The following is a 14,934-nucleotide window of genomic DNA, read 5'->3' as shown; positions in this document are numbered from 1 at the left end:
TGTCTTTCAAGTAACTAGTCAGTTTCATCTAGGTATCAAATTTCTGGGTATAGAGTTGTTCACTATATTCATTTATTATCCCTTTAATGTCCATGGGATCTATAGTGATGTCCCTCTATCATTTCTAATGTTAGAGGTTTGTGTCTTTTTTTTTTTTTTTCTTCTTCTTGACTAGTCTGGCTAAAGGTTTATCAATTTTATTCATGTTTTTAAATAACCAGATTTTGATTTCATTGATTTTCTTTATTGTTTTTCTGTTTCAATTTCATTGATTTCTGCTCTTATTTTTATTATTTTTTTCTGCTTACTTTACATTTGATTTGCTCTTCTTTTTCTATTTTCTTAAGATGGAATTTTACATTATTGGCTTTAGATGTTTATTAGTTTCCAATATATTCATCCAATGCTGTAAATTTCCCTCTAAGCTCTGTTTTCACTGATTCTCACAAATTTTGATAGGTTACATTTTCATTTTCATTTAGTTCAAAATACTTTTTAATTTCTCTTGAGGTTTCTTTGACCCACATGTCAGGCTGATGATTCTTTTCTTCTCAGCCCACTGATGAACCCATTAAACGCACTCTTCACTTCTGTTACAGTGTTTATAATTTCTTGCATTTCCTTTTTACACTTTCTTTGCATTTCAATCTTACCCATTCATTTTTTAATATTGTTCATTTTTTCTATTATTAGAGCCCTTAGCACATTAATCATAGTTATTTTAAATTCCTGATCTGATAATTCCTAAATTTCTACCATATCTGAGCTGGTTCTGATGCTCATTTTGTGTCTTCTGACAGTATTTTTTGCCTTTTGGCATGCCTTGTAATTTTTTCTTGAAATCTGGACATGATGTGTTAGACCAAAGGAGCTGAGGTAAACAGACCTTCAGCCTTTGCTGTGAGGATTTTGTTTATCTGGCTTTCTTTCTTGCCATATTGCACTAACCATGCCCTCTATGACAATGGTGGAAAGAAATGGTTAGAATGGTCAATTTTGCCTTGTTTCCTATCTTAAGAGGAAACTGATATTTCACTAATATCATGTTCACTCTAGGTATTTAAGAATGTTCATTATCAGTATGAGATAATTTCCTTCTATTTCAAGCTTCCTGGGTTTTTTCTTTAATCATTAATGGTTGTTGATTTTCAAATGTTTGTTATACATCTGTTGAGGATTAGAATTAATCCTTTATTTTCTAATCATATAAATTACATAAATTGGCTTTCTTTTTTTTTTTTTTTTTTTTTTTTGAGATGGAGTCTGGCTCTGTTGCCCAGGCTGTGGTGCAGGGGCATGAGCTCGGCTCACTGCAAGCTCCGCCTCCCAGGTTCACACCATTCTCCTGCCTCAGCCTCCCAAGCAGCTGGGACTACAGGTGCCCACCACCACACCCGGCTAATTTTTTGTATTTTCAGTAGAGATGGGGTTTCACCATGTTAGCCAGGATGGTCTTGATCTCCTGGCCTTATGATTCACCCACCTTGGCCTCCCAAAGTGCTGGGATTACAGGCATGAGCCACCGCACCCAGCCATAAATTGACTTTTTAAAAATTAAACTTTACTTTGAAGTATATGTTGATTCACACACAGAAGTAACACAGGGATCCTGTGTCCTCTTCACCCAGCCTCCCCCAATGTCAACTCACAAAGCTACAGAGCAGCATCACAATCAGGATACAAACATTAGTGCAGTTGAAGCACAGGACATTTCCATCACCACAAGAACTCCAGCGTTTGCCTGCTTCTAGTCACACTCCAGTGCCTTCAAGCAGGTTTTCCCCCCATATTTTATCTAAAGTTTATAGCTGTTACCTGTGGAAAGGTTAGTTCAGTGGGGGCTATTCTGCCATTACCAAAAGTTGGGGACTATTCTCTACTTTTTCATTGGTAAGCATGCTTTGTAGTTATGGAAATCATCTCTTTGTCAAGTGAATTGAAAACTCTCAGGCCCCAGTTTTTCTTTTATTTACCATATTTTTTTCCACAAAGAGTTTAAAAGTGTAAATATATTTTATTAGCTTTGTTTTTTGCAGTGCCTTCTGAATTTTTTTTCCAGAGAGGTATTGAGATTTTCCTGAGTGGTCTTCTTCATTCTAAGATTATAAAAATATGCACCTTTGCTTTCTATTACTTTCTGTCTTTCTCTTCCTTTTCTTTGTCCTGCCCTGCTTTTCTCTTTCTTTCCCTCTTTCTTTCTTTCTTTTTTTTTTTTCAGCCATGAGTATTTATCAAGTGTCTATAATGCGAGAAAGAGAGATGGTCCCTGCTCTCACAGAGTTTATATCTTCATGACTCCGGGGTCTGGCTAGATTCAGAAATAACTGCAGCAAGCACTTGTCTGTGTACCCATCAGCAGCACTGGATAAAGCACATTTTTCATATTATCGGTCACTGTTACAGTGAGATTGTTAAGTGAGTAAAAATTATCCTTGAAATCTGTAATCATAGAGATGATGTGGTATATAATATCCAGCAAATGCACATTGATGGCTTGATTCCTTACATATCTGAGGGGTCTCCCTGGGATCATAGTTGCTATTTAGAATTGCCATCTTTCCTACTTTTAGGTGGCGTGGTTTTTCAGTTGAGTGTTCATAAGATAAGCATTACTGAAGGGAAAGATAGCAGAAAGAATTTTTCTTGGTTTCCCTCTTCATAGATGCCAGTGCTCCTGGATCAGAGCAGAGCCTCCTGCTCACGCACTGCTTCTGAGAGCCAGTGGCGACCACAGAGGGAGTGCCCTCTTTCTTCTTTCACATTTAAATCTTTTTTTAAAACAACTTTTATTAAAATTAATTTTAATTTGTGTGTGTGCGTGTGTGAGACAAGGTCTTGCTGTGTCACTCAAGCTGGAGTGCAGTGGTACAATCATAGCTCACCACAGGCTCAAACTCCTGGGCTCAAGTAATCTTCTCACTTCAGCCTCCTAAGTAGCTTGGACTACAGGTGTGCACCACCATGCCCAGTGAAATTTTAATTTTTTTTTCTTTCTTTCTCTACAGCCTAAAATGTTTAATTTCTTTCTTTTTTTTTTTTTTTTTTTTTGTAGAGACTGGGTCTCACCATGTTGCCCAAGCTGGTCTCAAACTCCCAGCCTCAAGCAATCCTCCTGCCTCAGTCTCCCAAAGTTCTGGCATTACAGGTGTGGGCCATTGTGCCCAGCCTACATTGAAATCTTTGATCCTCTGAAGTGTATTTTAATACATGAAATAAAGAGTAGAGAGAAGGAATTTTGTTTTAGCAAAATGGATAACTAATTGTCCTAATATCATTTATTGAAAAATATATCACTTAAATATTTTATTTTGAATCCTCTGTATTAACCCTTAAATTGCCATGCCCTCTTCACAGATAGGGTATCTGAGAATAAGTTAAACATGCTGTTTGAGGTCACACCCCTGGAAACTTGAAACACCGAAATACAAACTAAGTCTATAGACTCCACAGCTCACTTTTTGCCCCTTCCCATTATAAACCACCTTGTCTAGTGCCAGAGCTCAAAAGAGGCCACGGGAACCCACTAATCTGCAGCCTCCTGAGAGACAGTGATTTGGAAAAGTTAAGGGCCCACCTGAGATTACCCAGCAGCACAAGGTATCATTAGTCTTTTTGTCTAGTGCTGCCCTTCAGGAGAACATGTTTTTAGAGAATGTCTTTGTGGTGCTCAAATAACTAAACTCCCTTAGATGATCCAAAACATCTCAGCCTACAGCAAACTGGGCTTCGTTTTGCACTAATAAGGTTCTAGTGTTAATTTCAGAATCATATATTGCTATTTGAGATGCACCAGTTGTCTTTAGATGGGAAAGGGTTATAAGAAATTGGAAGGTTTACGCTGCAGAGGGGGAGAGTGAGGGCTGGCATGTGGCTGGTACATTCCTTCCTTTTATCCTACCCTTTTGTGGTGAGGAAAGTATGCTTTGCAGAGAGGTGAGAAGGAGGAAAAGCAGTTGGCTTGGCAGATGGACCAGGAGTGCTGTTCCCAACTGGGGCCCACGGGGCAGGAGCCCTCACATTCCACAGAGGAAGGTCAGCAGGAAATACTGACATCATGTCCATGTCTATGGACGGCTGGAATGCTCTGTGGTTCCTGACCCATGTGAAAAATATGTGAGGTTGAAATGGGGAGATGCCCACTGCCATGAGCCTTGTCTCCCAACATCTAGGTTTCCACCATCTGCTTCCCTTCAGAGCCCTGAGAGAGCAGCCCTGCAGACACTGTTCACGGACGCTGACTGTGGCAAGAGGCGGTGACAGGCCCTTGAGCTTAGTGGTCCACAGCTAGTAGGATTGGTGATGGGGTAATGTGGGATCGATAGGGGGAGTAACATGGCATTAATAGTGAATTCTCTGTGGGGTGGCTGGGGGCACGTCATGGGCCTGGTGGTGGTCGCAGCTCTGCTCTTGTCTTACGGTCTGTATGGCAGAGCTTGGCTAAAGCCAAAGGACACCCTGGACCTGCCTCCATTGCCCTAGAGGAGAAGGCAGGGCAGGTTCTTTAGTCACAGCTGCTTCACCTGTTCTCTGTTCTCTCTGCCCTCAGGCTGTGGATGGTGCTGAGCCCACAGGAAAAAAAGCCTCTGACCTTGTAGACCAAGGCTTTGCAACCTATCTGTGGGGAATAATATGTTTTATTAATCTCCAGTGTGGACAGAGATTTTAACACCCCCTTCCAGTACTTGTGATGTGGCTCGGACACTACGTGTCTTTGCCCACCACTCACCAGGATGGGGCCAGACAGCCTCAGCCCTCCTTCTGAGGTAACACCCCAAGCCGGGAACCTCTTGGGAAAAGGCAGAGTTGCTATGCCAAATAAATCACATGTCCCTTTGGTAATAAACCAACAAAAGTAACACAAGTGGATTTTTGGGATGTTTCCAAAGGTGAGCCTCTCTGTCCAGTGGAGCTGAGGAATCTGGACTGAGAGGGCCCAGGCTGCAGTCCGACCCCCAGCACCTTACACAGCCAGTGTTCCCAGTACTGCAGTCACTGCTGAGTGGAAAACAGTTTACCAGACTTTGATGATGTTCACAAAACAACCACAGCCCTGGGCATGTTGTGTGCTCTTTGTAAATTAACTCACATAATCCTCACGACCACCTTCTAAGATGGGCACTGTTGCCTTCATCTCACCACGTTGGACGGCACACTCACCGAGTTCCTGACCTCCTCTTCTCTATTAGTTTATTCTCAGGCCGGAAAAGAGGCATAAACTTGGAGAACCCAAGACCCCGGCCCGGCGTGCAGCCCCAGCAGCCAGACCAGCCTTGGGCAACAGCGCGGCGTTCAGCCGTCTGCGTCTCCAGTGCTCCTATTCCGTTGCATCTGAGTGAGGGATTTGGGAGGAAAAACAGGCAAATAATGAAAGATACAAATCTTCACTGTGCAATTGTGATCAGTTGCTTCTCCTATGCAACCCTCACCCCAATAGAGACACAGCCTCTCGTCGGAACGCTACTGCACACCCTTCTCAGCAACCCCCACCCTCTGCCCCCTACTCCCCACCAGAGCAACCAACATCCTGATGTCTCCCGTCAGAGGTAAGCGTGGTCTGCTTTGGAAAGTCACGGACATGAAACCCTGCAGAATGTACATTTTGTGTCTGAGATTCACTCACCTCCTTGTGCAGAACCTTGAAGTCCTCATGAAGAAATGTGGCCCCGTTAGTGTCCTGCACCTTTTCTCCCCTCACAGATTGTTAGGACCCAGGTGCTGTGCTATGCCTGCTAGGGCCAGTGTTTGACAAATTCCCCACTTCGCTAAAGAGGAGGGGTAGCGTCTGGAAGTGATGGGCCCAGTGACGGGCCCATTGTCTGTCCTGGAGGGCCAGACCCATCGTGCCAGTGAGTGCAGGCGTTGCCCACCGTTGCATGTGTGGCCCTAGACACACTTGCAGAACTGGCCCCAACAGGGAGTTCAGAGAGATGGTTGCACAGGCAAGTGAATGAGTGAGTGACATTTCGGAAGCTGAGGTTTGCAGCTGCTGCCTGCAATCTGTTCTGAAGTCCAACAGCAGTCAATGGGTGGGGAAGGGGTCAGGCTCACCTGAGATGGGAAGGTGGGTTCCCCCAGGCGGAGGCTGGGCAGAGGGAATCATTGTTGGGACATCTCTAAAAATAAGTGACAGAAAGTTCAGAGTTCTCCCACGTAGTCTAGAAACACAGATTCTTCCTGCACAGATTTTTCTTTAAAGTGAAGCAGGAATTTCAATGCTCTGAACTGACACCAGCAAACCAAGGCAGTTCTGGCTCATCCAAGGGTTGTGGTTCTTATTTCAAACTCGAGAGGCCTGGACTAAGATGCATCATCGCTAACCAGGCTCCAACAAGGCAGAAATGCCGCTTTATCAAGACCACCGCAGGCTGGAGGACGATGAAGCTGCCTTGCCAAGGCTGGGACCACCAGCAGAGGCACACTCAGCTTCCAGGTGGGGCCCATCAGCTGGGGGCTGGCCCTGAAGATCACAGACTCCCAGACCGAGGGGGAGGGAAGGTCGTCTCATCCAGCGGGGGCACCTGTCCAGCCTTTTCTCCTGCTCTGTAGAACCTGTGGGGTCATTTCAGGAAACAAAATATACGAAGCTATCCAGCCTCAAAGCCATGAGTAACTGAGTAACTGAAAAATTAGACCTAAGCTTCCAGAACAAGGTACAGAACATCCTCCCCCTCCCTTGGGTCGGGAGCTCCCAAAGGCATTTCTTATTCCTCTCTGTTCTTCTGTCACGACCAGGGCTGAGTGTGCGTTCGAGCTTCTCCTGCATCGTGACCAGGATGCTCTGGGACATGTTGTCCACATCTGTGTCAACCAGGCCTGCTCAGAATCTCCCCAGGGGCTTTTCCACGATGCCCATCCAGGCATCACCCTCACTCTAGGCCAGGACTCCAGGAGGAGACGCCATGCTCTGAGGATTCAGTCTCTTCTTCTTCATCCCTCCCAGCACCAAGGGTGTTGGGTGCACACAATAGGTGCCCCATAAGTATCATAAGACCACAATGTTTTGGGTGCACACAGTAGGTACCCCATAAGTATCAGAAGACCACAGTGCTCCTAGTGTCCTCCTCCTAAACACCGCACTACTCACTATGCAACATGGTTTGCACAGCTCTTCAAGGGAGAAAAACAAACTTCTCAGAACTCTCCAACAAAATACAAATGTTTTGGTGCTGCATATATTGTATTTAACTCAAAGCATTGGATGCTGTCAGGCCGGCCAGGTGATATTTATGAAGAGTCTTAAAGGCGTTTGTTGTCCCAACATTCTACTTCTGGGAATTTATCCAAGGGAAAGAATTCAAAATGCAGAAAAACTATGGCCAAAAATACTCATTGTCGTATAGCATTATTAGTACTAGTGAAAAGTGTACACTGACAAAATGTCGAATAGGGAGGTTATTAAGTGGCTGTGGTAAATTCTCTGAATGTATGGTCATGGAGAAAGAGAGAATAACATTTATCAAGAATTAATAACATTCCATCCATGAGTTATGATAAAGTAATCTGTGATAATTCTGTTCTAAAAGATATAAAATTATATATATGACATATGAGCACAACCTTTTTTTATTGAACTACAATATAAGAGTTCTTAAGGGAAATATGGCAAGATGTTCAAGGATGGTTTGTGGTTTCTCTGGGTGATGGGATTCTAGGTGATTTCTTTTACTTTTTTTTTTTTCTATCATGAGCATATTACAATGGAAACCTTCAACGGGATGCCGGCCCCACCCTGTGTGCTGGCTTCTACGGCTCCCTGTCATGTCCTCCGCACCCTCTCCTCTCCCACGAACACAGTTCCTAGAGACCTTGAGTCCACATCCCTGGGGCTCTGCACACTGCGCATCCATTTGCGTCTCCAGCGCCGTGTGGATGACTTCCCCGCGTGTTTCCCCCTCTACACAGTTGAGGAACAGAGAAGATCTCCACTTGCCAACGAACACAGCACTAGTGGAGCCAATTATTGCTACATCCACTGATAAAGTTCAGGGGGAATTAAATTTTTTGGTCCATGGGTGCAGATCGCCTCCAGGCACCTTTACTGTCTCAGCGCTCTCCTCAGGAGGCTGCTGTTGGTGGCCAGGGATTTTGCCATAGCAGAGTTCTCACAGATTCCCAAACAATAGCACTCAGCTGTCTGCCTCTCTGGCAGCAGGACGGACATTCGCAGCTTTGGACTCACTTTCTTCCAAATATGAACACTTTCAAAGACAGGGATCTGCCAATGACTTTACCAGGAGGGCCTTGCAGGAGCTGTCACCGCTGTGGCATGCAAGAAAGCAAGAGTCCTCCAGGAAGCCCGCCAAGAGGCGCCTTCTCCTAGGCCAAACATGGGCAACGTGAGAATAAGAATACACAAAATCAGGAGAACTAACAGGAGGCTGTGAGGAACTCCCCCAAAATAATGAGGAAGCTGGAGAATAAGACCAGCCTGGTCTGAGTAATGGCTGCTCCGTTGGAGGCACAGGAGTGCAGAGGCAGCGAGACCTGTAGAAGACCCCTAGCTGCGCTGGGCGGCGACTCCAGTGAAAAGCTGCTAATCAAACACATCTGAATTCACACTATTTTAAAAATAAGTCTGTAAAGGCAAAACAGGTTAATAGTATTTTGACACTAAGCTTGTAGTTATAACAGATACTTGAAGAGGTCAGTCCCAGTTGCCACGGTGACTGCAGCTCAGGCACTGCAGAAGTGTGTGAAGACAACAGTGAGGGAGTCGCAGCCTGGAAGGTGGGTCCCAAAGTCTCACTGGCTGATAGGGTTTGGCTGTGTCCCCACCCAAATCTCACCTTGAATTGTAGCTCCCATAATCCCCACGTGTTGTAACTGAATTATAGGAGCGGGTTCCTCCTGTGCTGTTCTTGTGAGAGTGAATAAGCCTCACAAGATCTAATGGTTTTATAAAGGGCAGCTCCCCTGCACATGCTCTCTCACCTGCCGCCCTGTAAGATGTGTCTGCTCCTCCTTCGCCTTCCACCATGATTGTGAGGCCTCCCCACCATGTGGAACTGTGAGTCCATTAAACCTCTTTTGTTTTATAAACTACCCAGTCTCATTTAAGTCTTTATTAGCAGTGTGAGAATGGACTAATACACTGGCAAATACCAGGGACAAATGTGGTGGTGGTTGTAACAAGAAGGATGACAATCCCTGCCTAGTGAGCACACTGTGTACCAGATGCTGCAGCACACGTGGGTGGAGAGGCCTCACTCAGTCTCACAGTGACCCCACGAGGCAGGCGTCACTGCCTCAAGCTACAAATAAGGAAACCGAGGCTTGAGAAGAATCAGTGACGTGTACGAGATCACGCAGTTAATAAGCAATCAGGGCCGTGTCTGCAACACAGACAGAACTTTCAAACCCTTATCAGCAACATGGAAATAAGTAACTCAAAGGTTAATTCCAGAAAGTTTCCTTACTCAAAGAGTATTGGCATTGATTTCACATGCAGCAAGCCTCATCCGAAGCAATGCTAAAAAATTTCATCACCCCAGCCGCTTTCCCAGGCCCCTGCTTGTCAGGTTTTAAGGTGATAAAGAAAGAGGAAAGATCATGTAAACACCCACAAAGAAATACAAGGGGGCTATCTAACTATTTTGAAATTAATCCCCTAGACTTTTGGAATGAGGATACTTTGAGGAAAAGGTTACGGCAAGTTTGAGTCTGTCACCAACCTGCATCCCAGCCCCAGCAGGCCCTTCAGGTAACAAATCAAAGCACTGTGTCCTGGTTGCTTGCCCCTGCAGGCCTGGCCAACACTTTCTCTTAAGCAGCACCCACTGACCGGGTGCTTGGCAGCCTCCTCACCTTCTCTCTTCACTTGCTACATCTGATCCTTCAACAAGGCAGGAGTCCTGCGTCTACAGGCTTCTCCAGGAGCAATCTGTCAGGCTAATGAAACGGCAGCTACTCCCCAGGAGAGTCCTGGAATCCTTGCTGAATCCTGGAAGCCCCAGGCAACCATAAGACCCAGAATCTTTGTGTCACAGTTTAAGCCAGAGGTAGGGTCCCAGCAGGGGCCACTGGACCTTGCAGGAATGCCCCCACATCCCACCCATGGGATGTTCTGGACCCCACTTCTGTTATTGAGGTGAGGCTTTATTTTATTTCAAAAGTGTAGTACTTAGGAAAATTCAATATAGTTGTATCTAGGAAGTAAAGATTTGTTTAATAAATTATTCAAAACTTCAGTGTATCCTATTGCAATAATACTGACACCAAGTAAGAGAAAGGATGACGATACCCACCAAAGGGAAGTTAAGACCATCTTCTTAAGTAAATCAGAACCGGTGCCTGCACAGAATGCGCTGCTAAAAGATATTTAAAAGCAGTGAAAACACAGATGCGACCTGCTGTGTTTGTAACATGCCATCCAAGTGTGATTTCATATGACAGTTTCCCAAATTGCACCCTTCTGTGTGCAGATTTCCAAGTTCTGCCATATCCATGTGCTCTGAATTATTTTCTACCTAGGGCGTCTTCGATAGACTCATTAAGTACATTTAAATGTAAAATATGTTTACACTTAAATACATTTAAATACATCTGTGTGAGACTGCAGGTCCATCGTGCTGCTGATTGTTTTCTACAGCACACTAAAATAAATTAGTAACTATTTTAAAAAATATCCATCCAGGCCAGGCGCGGTGGCTCAAGCCTGTAATCCCAGCACTTTGGGAGGCCGAGACGGGCGGATCATGAGGTCAGGAGATCGAGACCATCCTGGCTAATACAGTGAAACCCCGTCTCTACTAAAAATACAAAAAACTAGCCCAGCGAGGTGGCGGGTGCCTGTAGTCCCAGCTACTCGGGAGGCTGAGGCAGGAGAATGGCGTGAACCCGAGAGGAGGAGCTTGCAGTGAGCTGAGATCCGGCCACTGCACTCCAGCCTGGGTGACAGAGCAAGACTCCGTCTCAAAAAAAAAAAAAATATCCATCCAGGTACCACCTAGAGCCCTGTCATACCCCTCTGATTATCATCCACTGGCACTGGGTGTGACACCTTCCCCATGGGAACATGGCAGCGCAACTCAGGAAGAGTCAGAGGACAGTGGGAGTCAGAACAGAGTGGGCAGCGCAGTGCCCAGCCCCACCCGGGCGGCAGTGGCCTGAAATGTCAGCACGCTGGCATTTTATCCTACTCCTTTTATTAGGGAACCTGAAATTTAAAAACATAGGCAGGCCCCGCTTATCAACACGGGTAATTTCCTGTCTGGAGTGCATTCTCACCGAAGCAGACCTTCCTATGAGAGATGGGCGCCATAGTTTGGGTTAACACGAAAAACTTGAGTAGTAACCAAGATGGCACTCTTTAAACTTCAAACAATGTTTTTACAATTAATTTTTTTCTAATTATAAAAGTAATCCGTGCAGATTGCAGACCATTTGAAAAATACAGGAAAACACAAAGAAGGAAAGAAAAATTATGCAGAGATAACCACTACTATGAAGTGGGCACTCAGTTCCATTAGGAAAAATTCCTAGGGGAGGAATTAGGGAATCAAATATTGAGTTTTCCTGTCAAGTGTGGTGCCAGCTGTCCTGGCTGGCCACACATAGCCCACGTGCCAGGCCAGCCTGCGCCCCTCCATCCCTCCACACACATCCAGAGCCAGGGGCCCAAGTGGCCTCTCCCACAGCTAAGGTTCAGCAGAGCCAAGGTGGCCGCCAGGCGCGCTGGTGCCCTCTGCATGCATCGCTACCTCCTGGGAATGGGCCAGGACTGCAGAGTGGTGGAGCGCTTAGGAAGGCTCGGTGGAGACAAACTGGCAAAATATTTTTTAGTGCCACAAAACCAAATACATGCAAGAAAGCTGTAAAAATTGGAGGAAAATGACATTCAAAGGGATTCTGCCCTTGGATCACCATGACAGCATCTTTAATTCTTGCCTTAATTTAAGGAAATAAAGCTTAAAATCAAGAGTGATGAATTATAAGATTTTTAAAATTTCTTTTCTTTTTGCCAGGAAAAAACAAATTCAAAGAGTAGGCCTCACAGAGATGTTCTCACAAGAATCAAATCAATTCAGACTCATATATTTTAAGTTAAAATGAAGCGTTGGATATGTATATATATCTTTGTCAATTCCCTGCTTTACCTGATTTTTTCACTTATTTGACCAAATATTTCAACAAATATAAAGGCTCCCGAGTGTTCAGCATGTTTCTGCATCTAGTCACATGCTTTTTCATGTCCCTTAGTGGAGTTTTATATTTCTGTTTGCTTTATAAATGTGTGCATGTTGGGTTTTATATTTTTATGTTCTCAGACTTACCAGTCCTCCCATCTCTGGTTTCTGCCTTTGGTATCATGCTGACATCTCTCAACTGACCCAATTTTTTCCTATAGTTCCTTACAAAATTTGTCGTTTCTTCAATATAAATTTTGTACTCATTTCTAACGAGTCCCGGGTATTTAAGATGCTGGGTTGTTATTTCGAACAGGCTCCCCCTCACTCTTGCTTGCGAGGTGGTTATTGCTAGCATCTGGGAATGCTATTGGATTTCTATATTGATTTTACTCACCATCATTGTAATTTCCTCTTAATTTTACTAACTTTGAGTCCATCCTTTGGGGTGTTTGGGAAAGTTTTGTGGCTTGAAATTCTGACTCTGGAATCAACCAGACCCACATTTGCATTCCAGGAGTAGCATCTGCAAGACGTAAGCCTTGGGCAGGTCCCGAGTCTCTGCAAAATGTGTGTGGAATGAGAGAGTGGCTGGAAAATGTATACAGGGCCTGGCACAAAGAGACGCTTGGATGTGTCGTCTGCAGGTGGTGATAGTTTCTTTTTCTTTCTTTCAGATACTGCACATTTTGTTTATTTGTTGATTGCTTTTGCTGCACTGGTAAAGCTTCTAGAGAACCTGTGGATACAGGGGGTCTCCTGCCGCAGCCCTGAGCTGGAGAAGCCCCCTGTTTTTGCGCTGAGGGTGCGGGTGTTTCACGTTCAGGGTCAGGAGGCTCCTCTCAATTCGTGCATGGTGCAGACATCCCTGTGGTCTTCTTTGATAGATTTGGGGAGCCTGAGTTACTTCTGTGGCTGAAGAAGTCCTCAAGTCCCAGTAGGAGGAAGCCAGGGAGCCTTTCAGTGCTGCGTGGATTGGATATGCCATTTAAATACCTTACAGGGACTGCACTTGGCTGAAGTTCGGATGGTTTCTGGGACAGCTGGGCTCAGGGCAGGGTCCTGTCAGGCTCCCTGGGTGTCAGCGGCCCCTGCCCGCAGGTGCTGCTCTCTGAGCCGCCCCACCCCCACTTCTGCTCCCACCGGGAGGATCTGCTGGCCTGGTGGGGCCCAGGAATGCCTAAGGCTTTCCTTCTCCTCCCCCACCTTTCTTCTCTCTTGGTTATCTCTAAGTCTAATGAGTTGTGGAAATGTGTTGGGCAAAAACAGATGTGAAGCCTCCAGGGAGAGGCAGCCTGTCTTCAGCAGGGAGATGTATGACTTTCGATGTACAGCCAGGAGGGTGAATAAAAGCTAGCATGTAGAACACATTCAAGTGCGTTTTCCACTGACTTTAAAAAGCAAAAACATGTTAAGGAAGTTTCCTTTTATTTCTGGTTATCAATAATTATTTTTCAGGTAAGGTTGCTAAATTATATCATTGCCTTTTCAGCAATAATGATGAAAACCAAAGGATTTCCTCTTTTTGACCTACTTCCCTTTCTGATATGATGAATTAGTGTTTTGAATTGTATTATATATATTAATATGACTATATTTTCTAATATTGAACCAATCTTGCGATCTTAAGATAAACGCAGACAAGTCTTATGTATTATTATTTTACTATGTGGCTAGATGTGATTTGCTAAAAATTCGATTAGAAATTTCCTTTTAAGTTTTTAAGATCAATTTTATTGAAGTATAATTCATGTATAATAAACCCTTTGGAGTGTGCAATTCAATGACCCACCACAACCAAGACACAGAACGACCCAGCCCTCCCTCCAGACCCTGCGGATCCTCTGCAGCTAGGCTCCTTAGCCCCGCACTTGGAGCCGCTGATCTGCTATCACTGTGTGTTTGTTTGACTTTTTTGCATTAAATGTGCTACATTCTGATTATCCACCTTCTGTTGATGAACATTTAGGTGGTTTCCAGGTTTTGGCTGTTGTGCAAATATCTGTGTGACCATAAGTTTCCATTTCTCCTGGATCAACACCTACAAGGGGAATGGCTGCATCATAGGATAGGTGGAAACTTTCAAACTGTTTTCCAAAATCGTGCCACATGCTGGCTTTTCTGGTTGCTCCACATCCTCACTAATACCAGCTATGGTCAGTCTTTTTCATTTCACCTTTTCTAGTGGATTTGTACTGGAGTCTTTTTGTAGTTTTAATTTGCATTTCCCTGATATGCTTATTCAACACCCATATATCTTTTATGTCTAAGTCATTTGCCCACTTTTTTGTCTGGTCGTTTGCCATCTTCTCACTGATGCATGAGAGTTATTTTATTTGGACACAAGTTTAGATATATGTATTGCAAATATTTCCTCTATTCTGTGATTTGCCTTGTTGTTCCCTTAATGGTATAGTTCCCAAAGCAAAAGTTCTAAATTTACCAAGTTTTTCTTTAATGGTTTATGGTCTTTTGTGTCATAGCTAAGAAAGATTTGCCTGTTTCTAGATTTTTCTCCTAGAAGTTCTATAGTTTTTGGTTTTACATTTAGGGCTGTGATTCATTTTGAGTTAATGTTGGTGTATAATATCAATCAATGTTCATTTTTTCAGCCAGGTGCAGTGGCTCACACCTGTCATCCCAGCACTTTGGGCAGATCACTTGAGGTCAGGAATTCGAGAGCAGCCTGGCCAACGTGGTGAAACCCCCATCTCTACTAAAACTACAAAAATTAGCTGGGTGTGGTGGCAGGTGCCTGTAATCCCAGCTACTTGGGAGGCTGAGGCAGGAGAATCGCTTGAACCCAGGA

The sequence above is a fragment of the Mandrillus leucophaeus genome, unplaced genomic scaffold, assembly GCF_000951045.1.
Source record: "Mandrillus leucophaeus isolate KB7577 unplaced genomic scaffold, Mleu.le_1.0 Scaffold201, whole genome shotgun sequence".
In the NCBI taxonomy this organism is placed as follows: Eukaryota; Metazoa; Chordata; class Mammalia; order Primates; family Cercopithecidae; genus Mandrillus; species Mandrillus leucophaeus.
The sequence above is the reverse complement of the archived record's forward strand: the minus strand, read 5'-3'. Positions refer to the sequence as shown.